This window comes from Equus caballus, chromosome 14 (assembly GCF_041296265.1).
Source record: "Equus caballus isolate H_3958 breed thoroughbred chromosome 14, TB-T2T, whole genome shotgun sequence".
NCBI lineage: Eukaryota > Metazoa > Chordata > Mammalia > Perissodactyla > Equidae > Equus > Equus caballus.
Window position 1 is genome coordinate 91046469 of NC_091697.1, and position 14715 is coordinate 91061183.

Here is a 14715-nt window from a genome sequence, read left to right on the forward strand (position 1 = left end):
ATTCTGGTTATTCTCTTGAGAAAGGGCTGTAATTAGAAAAGAGGGAGAGTAGGAGATTTGCCCTTCAGCTTTGAAGGGAAGAGTAATGGAATGATCAATTGATTCTTACCTTCGGAGTCCTCTAACCTGGTGAACCGTAACCTCCTTCTTCTTACCCGGAAGTTCAAGGAGATCTCAGGCTTTTGGGTCAAGTTTTTCTTTGGTCAGGGAAGTTTAAGAAGCACTAGGCCAAGAATATAAATGTAAGCCCCCTGGCCATTCCCTCCTTCTCCTCCCTGTGCCAGCTTTGTTCTGCACCTTGAGGGGTCTTGTGTGCACATGGGTGTATATTGTAGCCACATGTCCACATTTAAGCTCTGTCTGTCTTCCCCTTTTCCCCAATATCGACCTCATAGCCACAGATAAAGACTAAATGGGCCCAAGCAGGCTGTGCTGTCAGTTACTGAAAGAACGGACAAGGAAGCAAGCTCTTGGGTCCATTTCAGAGGAATGTAGAAGGATGGATGCAGGCTTCAGATGGGTGTGTCTTCATAGCATAGTGCTCCTTGTTGCATGAGAAGTAGCACAGCTGGAGCAAGACTCCAGAAGAGTTCTCTAAAGCACAGAGCACAGAACCCTCTTGCCTCAGCCCCAGGTGGTAACTGTTTCCAGGGACTAGAATCTTGGTGATTCATCTAGTCTTGGTTCCCAAAACAGCACTTTCATTCTGCCATATTCTTTCCGAAAACCACAGCTTTGCCTGGGACCTTGATCCTGAAGATTTTGTCTCCATTTCCTTTTGCTATTAGCTTGGATTTTTGCCTGATGTCTGCTCCAGGCTTCTTGAGCATATTATTAATCCAGAGAGCAGACATCTCCATTCAGCATCGTTTGAGCACCATCATGATACTGACTGCTGGCCTAAACTCACTCCACAGCCTGCCTCTGGCTCCTTCTTCTGACCACGTACTGTGCTCTTGTTGACTTGCCTTCTGGTCCCATTGTCTGACTTGATTTAGAATCAAGTAAAGCTTCTGTAGAAGAGATGCCAACAAAGACACTTGTCTTGGACAGGATGGCTCCAGGCCTGTGGAGAATTCAGAAAACGGTAGCAACCAGGCACCCAGGAACAGGTCTCTATCAGCCCCTTCTGACCCATTCTCCTTAAGTGATCAAGAGGCCATTTCAAGGAGAGGCTTCATGTCCCCTCTGAACATATGCACAATTATCCTAAAAGGAGTCAAGCAGATTTACCTTTAGTGTAGGCCTTACCTTGCAGAAGCATTCTTGCCTTTCTTTCTGCAGATGCCTGAAATTGCTTTAATGGGGATACAGTATTTCATTCTATAATTAGAGACAAAAGACTTAAAATACACAGGCCTGACTATGGTTAGGCATTTACAGAAACTCATTCACACTCAAGTGTCATCAGTCAATCAATCACTTAACATCTATAAATGGCAGATATTAGATCTCTTCCTTTTATGATGAGTGTGTGTAGGGGGAAGATAGTGGAAAGAAACAGAAAAATCAATGCTTCTGCATGTGTGTGTGGAATTGCCATTGAGATGAGGAAAGAGGAACATAAATGGAAGGTTAGGAACCTAGAAGACAATGCTGAAAACTATATGGATCCGCTCATCTTCTCATTGCCAGACTGAATGTGGGATTCATTCCCAACTCAACTCCACTCTGAAGACATAGGGTTCAAAGAACATAATCTACAGATGACTAATCAGTGTTGTGATTACGTTTGAAAAACAGAATATCAAAGTACAAATTTTGTAGAGAAGAGACAATAGACACCTTCAATTTACATTTTGAAACTTGAATGCACAAACGTAAAGTAGCTTTTCATAGCGTGTGGAGTCTGAGGGTAAGTCATAAACCAAATCATGGGATCAGGCCTGTGGTGACCACGACTGAGGATCTTGTGGCTGCTCTTTGAAATGTTATTTTCATACATCATTATATGTGCTTATCTTTTCTTTACATCTTGGGGCAAACAAATTTCATAGCAATAAAGATAATACTAGCTAACATTTGTTTTGAACAAAGTGTTGGGTTAAACGAGTTACTTGGATTACACTATTTAAGACTTACAGCAACCCTAGGTGACACGTTTGAGGATCGAGGGGTAGAAAGTTTACTAACTTCCAGAAGTTGCAGAGACAGAGTGTGACAACACCCAGGATTCTAAACTAGGCAGTTTGTTCCTAGGAATGCTCATGGAAACTTTTGTTGCCCTGTGCTAAGTGTGGCAGTAAGAGGTACATTTTATGGTTTCTTCTGTACATTTTTGTGTTCATGTCACTGTTTGCCTCAGGACTTTGGGTTAGAGGGAGTGTTTTGCAACAATAAAGGGATGACCAAAACTTGTAATTACCTATGTCTTAACTGTTCCTAACATGATGTGTTTTCAGCTGATGTAACTGTTCAATAAGTGAGAGGAAAATAAGTAGTACAAAGAGATCTTCAAAGGTGGCTAGCAATAAATTAATACAGCAAGAAACAGAATATGACTTTCCCATAGAAAACCGAGCAGAGCCACACGCTCGAAATGTCTACTTTGGAACATGCAAACAAGTTTGATGTCAATCTGCTTTTCAGAATTTCTCTGCTTAAAGGATTTTGCTCATCCTGAAGCAAGCAAGCTAGAGGGCTCTGCTTTAAGTAGGTTAGATGCATGACACAATGTTTGGGGGAAGTTACCACAAGATGCCTTGTTCTTAGAAGCTAACACTAGAGTTATGGTGGGAATAATAGAATTATCAAAAATAGATATCAGTGAGTTCATTAATTAATTTAGTTAATTGCACAAACATTTATTGAGCATCAATGAGAGAATGTATTAAGGTATCATGGTTTGTTCTATGGAAGACACAAATATTAGCCATACAAAGACTACGTCTTTTTGGTTCGTATCAACAGAAACCAGCTAAACTCACTTTGAATCAAGAGGAGATTTATTACAAGGAGATATGGAATCCGAAGAAAGAGAACATACCAAACCTCACGAAGGGATGCTCCAAGAGATCATGGAACTTATCTCTTTATCTCTGTGGCCATGACTACCAATTCAGCACTTGGCATATGGAAGATCAACAAATGCAGGGTAAATTAAGGACTGAACCAAGAGCAGAAATGTCTTTTTCTGGAAACCCAGAATGTGAACAATTTCTATGTCCCATCTCTTTGCTTTTGCATTCATATTCTTTCTGTTCATTTGACAGAGAGTATGGCTGTTACCATCCTGGAGTTTGGATATTACAACCCAGTTACACTTCTTAACGCTGTGTGATTGCAACTGGCTCAAAGTGGTTGCCCAGCCATAAGAGTTGGCTTAGCCCTCAAGGCCAGGAGTGAGATTATGCGGAAAAATGACTGCTGGGGGCATACCGGGAGAGAGCAGCTCTGAGGATGATGTTTACTGCAGACTTGGCAAAAGACTCAAGAAGTGTTTATTCCAAGCTAAGAATGGATCCTGCACCTCCAGGGCCTTTAGATATGTATATAAATATATAGAAATGTATATCGTTTCTCAGCGTTCTACATTTGAGCCATCTCATTCTACTCATTCTCCTCACAAATGTGCTACTCACACCCGTGTTTTCAAATAACCTCTTAGAAGTTGATGATTCTCAAATCTCTATTTTCAGCATAGAGCTCTCTCCTGAGCTCCAGATTCATATAGCTTCTTACTTAATTTTCCATGCATGTCTCTTAGACACTCCACTTTTGATAAGCTCAAAAAGGAACTCATCTTCCCGCTAAAATTTGCATCTCCTCCAGTATTGTTTAGTGTGTAAAAATGCATACATTTTTTGAAGACATGGTAAAGGCTGTGGGGAATGTTGGCAAGTCACTCTCCTTAGAGGCAAAAATATAAGCATACAAAAAGGATGTCTTGGAATTTGGAGCAGAAAATTAAAATAGGAAAACTGCTAACAATATCAAACATTAATAAAATGTGTGCCCACATATAGTCCGAAAATAATATGTGATTTTGGAATTCAAATCAATTTATTTGGCCATTGGAATAAGTCTTAGAACTAGGGTGACTATACATCCCAGTTTCCCGGATACAGTTCCAATTTATTCCTGTTGGTCTAGCATCTTATCTAATTTTTTATTTGTTTCCAGTGTTTTATTTTTGATGAAGTATTATCAATGGTTAAATTAAAATAGTCTTTGATGAGCTTAGCAGAACTCCCCTTTTTTTCCTAACTTCTGCCATGGGATCACTCAGTAATGTGTGAGTTGTATGTACAGTGAACAGAGTTCCCACTCCATTACTAGTGATAGTGACTAGTGATAACCCATTTCTCTTTTCCTAGCTTTATACAGACACAACGGGGCTGAATTCCCATTTCACCCAAGGACACTAACTCCATGTGGTATCCACATGGTAATGGGAGGGGTGTACTTGGCATACTAATCAGTTGTACTAGAGTCCATACAGTGGTCTGTGAGAGGCACAAAGCCGTCAATTTGTAGAGTCAATAGGAAACATGAGGAATTATAAGTTGGGTGTACATCAAACATAAGCAGGTAATAAAGGCTGAGCAGCCCTGGCATGCAAAACATAAAGAGTAATTTAAATACTCTTATTACAATGAGTTTGGTATTTATTTTACGGTGCAAATCTCTGACTATTCAATTGTTTTAGTTTTAGCAATACTTTTTAATTTTACCATACATGCCCTTTTAAGCAAAAACTTAAGTTGAAAAAATAAGTGCATGTTTGTTGAACAAATAACTGCTGGTTTTCTGGGGCTCAAGATATTTTGATATTGACTGTATAACTTGCACAAAACGTTTCATGACATTTACAGTCCCCCATCCTGAAGGGACATAATTGTACATGTAAGTAGAAGATGAGAAATTTGCTAAAGTAGCATCAGTATATACTACAAAAGTTAGGAAATATCTTTTGGAGACTGGGTGCAAAGTGAACTATTTAACACTTGCAGATATAGTCGGTGTGTTTATATATCACTCTTTGAAACATGTGTTTTCCGTTATATCAGATGACTGCTCATCTCAATTAGCTTCACTTATTTTGATTCCAATATTTCTTATGCATATAAAAAAATTAAGTGATAGCTATTATTTTGGACCCATTAATAGAAGAAAAACTCCATAAACAGTTAAATGATGTCATTTTTATGTCAGCCATCAGATATTTCAAATGGAAAATTAATTTCAAAAGTGGTTCAATTTTTTTTTCATCTAATTCACAGAATCCAAGTGAAGCATTTGGAAGTTCATCTTGTCATTGACGAAACAAAACGATGTTATAGGAAATGCAGTTGTAAATTCTTTAAGAAGGGCATCTTTAAAGGTAAAATTACTTGTTTTTGCAGTGATCATGAGAAAACAAATTTTGGAGCAGTGCAAGGTCATAGTAAAAACAATGTTTTTAGGAAACTAAGAAAGTGATGGAGCAGGAATATAAGTGGAATTGGTCATAGTACTCTTGTAATTCGTAGCTATGTCCAAACAAGCTGATATATTCTATGCATCAAAATAGAAGCAGCAGTCTTTTAAAAATAGTTTTAGTTTTGAAATTCACTTTTGAGTAAATCTGCTATATAGTTCCACCTATAAAATGAAAACCATTTATTGCTCAATGCAAAATAATTTTAAAATTCTACAGTTTCGTTATTTTTAGCGTTCTCTTTAACTCTCAGATCTGTCCTGGTTTGGATGATCAATTATATGGTTATTCTATCTGTTTAAATAAAAGGCATCACCCCCCGCCCATTGAACCAAGACACAAACCCAGAGGTCATTTGACTCTTTCTTCTCACTCAAACATCTAGTCACTAAGTATTCACGATTTTCACAAAGTTCCAACTTCTCTGTCACTGTCTGAGTTCGATGCTTTAGCATTTCTCTCCAAAATTGCTTTAAAAGACTTCTATCTTGTTTTCCATTCCCAATCTCTCATTCTTTCAGTCTATCCTCCATACTACTGTCAAAGTGATAGTTGCTTAAAATCCTTTGAAAGTTCTCAATTTTCTGCAGAATGAAATTCAAGCTTCTTGTCATAGAAGGTTTCTGTCTAGCCTCCATACCTCATTTCTTGCCTCTTCCCTTCATGTACCCTTCACTCCTGCTATGTCTATGCATCAAATATACTATCTTCTTTCAGGATAGGAGCCAGATGAAATTTGCTCAGTCTTTTCTAATTTTTTTCCCTCTGTCTCTGCTTAACTCTTAGCATAAGTTGCCTTCCTTCACCATGGCACTTAACATACTCTACTACAATTGTGGATTTGTTTTCTTCTTCTCTGAACTGTGGATTTCATTCGAACAGAGAGTCTGTATTTCCTTCAATATTCTCAGTAATGAAAATATTCCCTTACACATCATAGACATGCAATAAAAGTGTATTGAATGCAAGGTAGAAAATGAGTGCTGTAATGAGGCACAGGTAAAGTGTTAAATGAGAGGAAGCAAAGGGATAAGTTATTTCCAGCTAGAGAGAAAGAGGGGAAAATTCACACAGAATTTGATTTTTTTAATTGATCTTGTGGTATGTATAGGATATGGAAATGCCAGGATGGGGAGAAAGAAATCCCAGGAAAAAGTACAGTATATGAATGTAGAAAGTATCCTCGAAACAGTAACAATTTAAGTGTGGGTAGGATAAATTATAACAAGAACTTGAGTAGCGAGAAATATTTGGAAGGTCCAGATAGAAATTCCTGAAAGGCAGCCAGTCTTAAGTTCAAACTTTATTCTCTTAATAATGAGAAATATTCTGAGTGTTTGAGTAGGACTCATGCATCCACAGATAGTCTGAAAAGTACATTTGAGATGGCTTCATAGATGAAAAAACAAAACAAAACAAAAGGGACTAGTTAGGAAATCAGGCACAGGCAAGGTAAATGACAAACAGTGCTGTCCTGGGGCCAGATCATTCTGGCTTGTGAGAGCCAATCATTCAGTTTCCAGGATTTTTGTGAGTCAGTTTTTATACACAATAATTATTAAAAATTAACTTATGTAAATGTACAATTAAATAATTTATATTAAAAAAAGTAAAAAATCAAAACTACTCACTTTATACTTACTATACTATAATCTATGCATTGGAGATTACACATATTTGTGTGGTACCAATAGAATAAAATGATGTACTGTTGCACATCTCTTCCCAACTCAAGTGTACAGTGGCATGACGACGGTAGCTTGAAATCAGTCATGATAAGAGTATTTACACTACAGCGATTGGCAAATGGTATTATCATTACTTGATTTATTGTTTTGTTGACTGTTTAGATTTTAAGAAAATAATGAAGACAATTACAATAATGCAGATTAAATTTAAAAATGGGTATGTCTGTAGTCATTCCATTGCAAATAGCACAAAAATTCATGGAATATTCTTCTAATAAAAATATTATTTAGGGACTGGCCCAGTGGGTCAGTGGTTAAGTGTGTACATTCCGCTTCAGCGGCCCGGGGTTTGCCAGTTTGGATCCCGGGTGTGGACATGACACTGCTTGGCACTCCATGCTATGGTAGGCATCCCACATATAAAGTAAAGAAAAATGGACATGGATATTAGCTCAAGGCCAGTCTTCCTCAGCAAAAAGAGGAGGATTGGCAGCAGTTAGCTCAGGGCTAATCTTCCTCAAAAAAAAAAAAAAATTACTTAGAAGTTGCTCATGTCATTATTGAATGAACAAAGTTCCAACATATGACTTTATTTTTTCAGAATGTTTTGTGTCAAAACTGCATTTGTTCACTAATTTCAACCATAAGTTGGCTGGCCATGGACACATAAGTTTGGAAAAAATCAACAAAAGCATTCCTTGAGAATCAATTGGATCTATGGAATTTACAGTAAAGAGTATTATATATTTTATTATAATTTTTAAATTGTGTGCCATATATCCTTTATATTGTTAAAATTTATAATAAACATATGTATGCTTTGTGTGCATATATAGACATAAATATTTTTTGAGGGGGGATGGCATATTGCACATCACTGGAATTATGACCTTAGCAGTAGAAATGGGGAGGAAGGGATATTTTCAAAAAATATGTGGAGATGATACTACAGGCTGGGAACACTATAACTGTAAGGGGATGAGCAGGGATTCAGAGAAGAATGAGGTTTTGAGGCTCGCTGACATAAAGTTTGGAGAAATACGAAGCACAAGTAGAAAAGATTTATGAGGGATAAGAGCTCAGTTTTTGACTATTATATAAATTTGGGAGTCATCTGCACTAAGGTGTCGTCAAAGTCATTGTAAAAACTACAAAAGAAAGAAAGCAACCTAGAAAGATCTATGAGAGGGAATCTAATCTTAGGGGAAAGGAAATAAAAGGAAATGTAGGAGGGAATCAGGACTAGTCAGCTCTAGAGGTAGGAAGAGAGTTGGGAGACTATGGAGTCAAAAAAACCTGGTAAAAAGCAAATGTCAAATGGGACTATGTCAACAGAGATGGAGGATTCGCAATCAAACTCGATGAGTATGTTGTTTGTAACCAGCAACCTAGACAGGGAAAAATAGTATTTAGATTGGAAGAGGTCACCACAAGTCACAGTAAAAGAGCGTATCATGTGAACGTTCTCATAAAAGAATCAGGAGCACATAGGTAATCTATCTTTCAGAATATCTGTAGGTTCGTCCAGAACTGCCAATTCCCAATCAGACTTTAGAGGTTTACATTTATGCTGTCTTGACAGAACCACGAATGTAGATCATAGATTCTGAGAATGGAAGAGTCCTTGAAAGAATTTGCATGCCAAGTACCTCAAGATCAAGCCAGGAATGGTGATAGTAGTTGACAACCTCTGGTATTAGGAGGTCTCAGTTATTCACATGATAGCAAAATCCAGAAGTTAATCCAAGTGTTTACAAGGTGAAAGACATGTGGGCTGCATACTTAACACAGACTCTCTCAACTGAAGGGTGAGCTTCATTTTTGATAAGTGCTGTGACAGAAAGTGCATTTGGAAGGAAACTAGACAGCAAGCTCTGCCTGTTTCCTCATCATTCAGGGGATTATACCAGGATGAACAGCAGGAATCAACACCACAGCACTATTAATGGGGCAACTCTTGCCTTTCATTTCCCTCTGGTTGCAACCAAAAATCGACAAGACAAGATTATATCTAGAAATCTGCTACATCCTTCAACTACACATGAAGAACCAGAACTTTCTAGAGACTGGGGAATTGGGCCAAGGTGGTCCCTACTGCAATTTGGAAACTAGTATTTCACAGATTCTGGAGACATCACCTTGATCATCTATTTTGAACATATTTTTTCCCTACAAAATTAGGAGATCTCTAGAATTGACTTGCATTTTATTAACATTTTTGCTAATATTCTAATTTTATGGTTTCTCACCTAGATTTATCAAGGTCACTTGATATGTAAAGTAATATATTTAATATATTTCTTTGGCCAAATTTGAAATGGACTGAGTATTCATGCATTGCATAGTAGTATTTAAAAAGATTCATAAAAATATTTCTCTGTGTGAGTTCAAAAGCAAGAAGAGTGTTGTCTAAGGGAGTGGGGAAAATCAGATACTATTGTATTTTCTTGTCATTTCTAACCAAATGTGTAAACACACACACTCACACAAACATGCTGTTTTGTGCTGCATAACGACATTTCCGTCGATGGTGGTGGTCCCGTAGGATTAGCACCATATAGCTTAGGTGTGTAGTCAGCTAAACCATCTAGGTTTGTGTAAATATACTCTATCGTCTTCAGACAATGATGAAATTGCCTAATAACACATTTCTCTGAAAGTGTCCCCATCATTAAATGGCACATGACTGTAGACCCTATTTTCAAATAAGATCATAGTCTGAGGTTCTGGGTGGACCTGAATATTGTGGGAATATTCAACCTACAATAGCTCATAACTGAGTTCAAAATTTCAGGAGATATTAAAATAATTATAAAAATTACAGATGTGAGGTTTCTAAGTAATAAAGATTAGATTCTGATTTGTTTTGTATCACAACCTTACTCATTTTTCATTTAGGTTAATTTCTCCTTCCCTAGTTCTTCTGTTTCAGAAGGCTCTGGCTTACAGAGGAGAAATGATACGCTCTTTCTCCCCTGTGGTTGATATTTACCAGAATGCAAAGTGACAGGTAAGCTGATGCACTCTTTCTAAATATTTGACCCACAAATGTGGCCAGACACTTAAAAATAAAATCTGTGTTTCCCAGCTGCATGGTTATAATAATATCAGACAAAGTAGACCTCAAGACAAGGAGTATTGCCAGAAATAAAAAGGGCATTTCATAATGATAAAAGGGTCAATTCATCAGGAAGACATATCTTAAAAGTGTATTCACCTAATAAAAGAGGCTCAAAATCGGTGAAGCAAAGAAGATATAGCTAAATACACAATCACAGTTGGATTTTTTTTTTTTTTCCTTGATGAGGAAGATTGGCCCTGAGATAACATCTGTTGCCAGTCTTCCTCTATTTTATATGTGGGTCACCACCACAGCATGGCTGCTGACAAGTAGTGTAGGTCCGTGCTTGGGATCCAAACCTGCAAACTCAGGCTGCTGAAGTGGAGTGAACTGAACTTAACCACTAGGTCACAGGACCAGCCCACATTAATACCCCACATTCAATAATTGATAGAACATGTAGATAAAAAATACCAGTAAGGATATAGAAAATTTGAACAATACTATCAACACTCTTGGCCTAAATAGTATTTCTGGAACATTCTGCCCAACACTGCAGAATGCATTCTTTTCAAGTATGTATGGGAAGTTCACCAAGGTAGACAATAGGATAGACCAAAAAATAAGTCTCAATGAATAAAAAACAAAAGGAAATCTTATAGAGCATGTTCTCCAACCATAAGAGAATTACATTAGAAATCAATGATATATAAAAAACTCTCCAAATATTTTGATTGAAAAAACAAGGTATGCTTTATGATCTCAACTCTTAAAAAGAATATCAATAAAACAACTTATTCATCAATCCAATGTGGGTAAAGAAAAATCTCCACTGAATTGGTCAAGAAAATTAATTCTGAGCCAAGTAATCCTTTTGAAATTTCTGGGTAATTGGGCACTTTAAAGTTATCTTATATATTGCCACTAATCAATGGCTGGCTGCATCAATAAAGATATATTCAGTAATACCAATAATCATTTTAGGTATCCTAAGATTATTTACACAAATGCCCTACATTACTTTTCATGGTTCCATCTTCTAAAACTTCTAGAATCTCAAAGTCTTCCTGGAGCAGGAGAGGAACTTGCCAGTCATCTTGGAAATGTAAAATAATGGTTTATCTACATATGTTGACGCCATTGTTTATAGACTATTTACTCAGCTCTGATGTAATTGGGGTCATTAGCAAAGGAATACCTGACCTTTAAAATAGGTGCGTTCTGTGTTACTGGATGCCGAGACAGCCAGCCCCTACACGGCACAGTAGCTGTTGTTGCTGTGCAAGTAGAAGCAAAGGTGCCATTTCTTGTTGAAAACTTTTTTGGAAAAAAAATCTGCTGTAGACATGGTGTTTCAAAAATCAGACAAAATATATTTCATGGAAAATCTATTTTGAGATCGACATTCATTTGAAAAGCTAAAACTAGCATGTGGATAAAAAAAGGAAGGGATGAAACATCAAACTGAAAATATCTTCCTATATTGTGACATTTTCTCAAATGTAAATGAGACCACCTTTAAGGCTGTCACAAGCAAAGAAATCCAACTGGGGTCTTGATGACTGAAGGGATGTTAAAGAATCTCTCATCAGCGGACCGTAAAGAATAAAGCAAAAGCTATCAGTGATGTGCAGATGTTATCAGGATGTGACTTCAGCACACCCCACATCCCGATGGAGAGACAAAACGGCAGATGTTTAATATATTACAGGAACTAACCTCAAATTTTGTTTTGCTTCTCCTACTTTATAATGTTTATTTTTCTTTAAGTTTTTTTGAATTGCACTTTGAAGAACTTCCTCCACCCTTAATCACTTTCTGAGTCTAAATGCTTACCACTGGGCTGCAGGGAGTTCTGGGTAAAGTGGCAGATCAATTACTACCCGGGTGTGGGGCAGTGTGAAATACACAGGGGAAGGATATGATTAAGCATTCATATGCAGGTGGTGGGAAGAGAGTTCTCATTGTTGTGTGATAATGGAACCCTGAGTGTGAGATGGAGATCGGTGCGTTGTTTTGACTACAAATCTACTTTAAATCTGCTCAAGTCCAGCAAACCAAAAGAATTCATAGAAACTCGACATTGTTGAACAAAGTGGAAAACATTTGGAGATGGGAAGCAAACAGTTCTGCCCAGATGACTTTTTCTTCTTTTTAAGATAAAAATGATGCAGTAAAGATTTAATAGGTTATTTCTTTAGTTTCAAAAGGAATGATTTGGCTTGGTGAGAATTCCTTTTGGGGAAATGCTGAGTTTTGATTTTTATGTTCTTCAACCAATTGTAAAGTCATGAAAAAGGTGTGCTAAGACCTATATTTCTTCCCTTTTGATTAGAGTAGATGCAGTCATTTTACAGGAAAGTTTTGTTTTCCAAATCAAACCAGCCCATCCACTCTGTCCAGATGCTGTTTTGATCCATCTGAGTGGGCGTCTGTGGTTGGGATGAAGTAGGTCAGTTGGCTGGTGCCCTCTTCTGCCCACCGCAGGTCTCTGCTGTCTACCTGCAGTTTTTCTTCTCTCCCTCAGGGAGCCAGCAGGACCTTGCCCTTCTAGGCTTTTACACCAAACAAGCCTGCATCGTCTACATCACATGGCCTGAAGATTACAGAACAAAAACATAGAAAAAGGAGAGAAAGGTGAATTTTTGAAAAAATAGGATGAACCCTTTGAGATTAAAAGCATAAACCCCACTACCTTTTTGGATGGGCTTATACTTCAGAAAAATAATGCAATTCATATTCAAAAGAGTAAATTTTAGGAAGCATATCAAAGTAGTGGAAATGGTTAAGTCTGGTGTTTATGAAGATGAAAAATCAGAGACGGATGTCACCTGAAATTAGGACTTCCTTAACATGTATTCTTAAAATACATTTGAGATTCAGGAAGGAATAAGGCCAGAAAATAAGGGGTGAACGTGTTACCCTTGATTCCAAAGGGTAGAGACAACAGAAGAGAAAAATGAAAAGGATAGCCCTACTTTCTCTTAGAAGACTCAAGTAAGCAAAATAATTCTAATCTGATGATTAGAAACAAACCAAACCAAACCAAAGATAAAGTAATTCCTGATTTTAAACCAAAGACAAAGCAATTCCTGGGTATGAAGCACATTTACTTATTTATATCCACATGGACTGAATGCAGTAGAAAGTGGACCCAGTTCATCTTTAAAAGTTGGTTTACTGTGGCCCTGTGTTCTCTTCATATTTCTATTCCCAATACCCAGTACCATGTCTGGTACATTGACATTGTCCAATAATATTGGTTAAATTGAATTGTTGAACAAGAGCAAAGAACCCTATTCCAAATATTGGACAAAGTAAAAGATTCAAATATTTGAAGACTTCAACACTTTTTGTTCAAGGGCCGTCTAAACTTGTAAGAAAATTTCATGTAATTTTTATGCCAGGATAGACAACTACAGAGGGAGTGAAAGAAATCCTTTAGTGTAAGGTGGTTCCACCTTTTGCTAAAATGTGACCAACCGAAAAACTCAAAATATTTTGAAGAGATGCTATCTGCCAAAGGGATTACCACAATACGTGTAGGATCAAAGAAAATTCCACATTTTGCCCTGGTGATTAGCTGTAATTAAATAAAGTAAGTCTTTTTAAACTTCATTAGCAGCAAGACGTTTGCTACAGCAGAGTGGGCACAAATCATCCATTCTTAATTAAAAGATAATCCACAGGATGGCCATAATCTTCTTCTAAAAATACACCATTTCCCCCTGAAAGATTTTCTCATCAAATAAGGATAAATAACAGTTTCTATGAGTTTAAGCCATGAAGGAATGGATGCTCCTCCCGTTTGCTTGAGTGAGTGCTGAATGTGGCTGATAACATCACTTTAGCATGCTATTATCTAAAATGGTAGAATACCTCACTTCAGCAAAGTCTGACATAAATCTTTGAAAACAAAGACATTGCATATGTATGAGCTGAAATAGATATGACAGTGTTGGCACATTAATATTCCTGTCACTAGGGGGTTTCAAACTTTTAAGGAGAGGATGGGAATGAATTCAGACTGTAGCTGGTAAAATAGGGCGACATACAGTAGGACAATTAGGCATTGCTAACCATAATAAAATATGTACAGAGAAAGGGTTCCCCTGCTCCCTGCCTTTGGTAAAAAATGACGGTGGGATTATCTCTTGGGAATGCCAAGAATAATTAATTTGGCTTAGAGATTTGCATGGTTGTTCTAAGCATACTAATAAGAATGTTCCGTGAAGACCAGTCTCAATCAACAGAAGAGAGAACTGTTTTTTCTTGTGTAGCCACTGTGGTGGTTCATGGGTAACAGATGTTTCCACTTATTCCACAACAACCCTCATTAAAAGTGACTGTGAGGCCTAATTGAACAGTTCTCCACATAGTTGGATCTGCGCAGAAAATAGTTCCATTATTATATGTTCTTCAATTATTTCTTTTTCTGTTTTTGGTTGCTGATATGAAAAGCTTTACCGTAGCCTTTTTACTTAACTTCTCAGGAAGAAGTAAATGGATGAAAAATAAACTTCCTTTTTACTCTGTATGGACTTACT

General features: G+C 37.3%; 1 long non-coding RNA gene across 2 annotated transcripts in view; it reads left to right on the top strand.

Moving 5' to 3' along the window:
• The window catches only part of LOC111767889 (uncharacterized), a 47840-nt gene extending 38047 nt beyond the window's left edge, over positions 1-9793 (top strand). The window contains exons 2-4 of one of the 2 annotated variants that reach the window (XR_002799798.2): positions 2911-3094; positions 3213-5323; positions 7709-9793. This is a non-coding gene — a long non-coding RNA (uncharacterized lncRNA). Of the gene's footprint in view, positions 1-2910; positions 3095-3212 lie in introns of both variants that reach the window. The other variant, XR_011425183.1, reaches the window with a different exon arrangement.
• The last annotated feature ends 4922 nt before the right edge of the window (positions 9794-14715 follow it).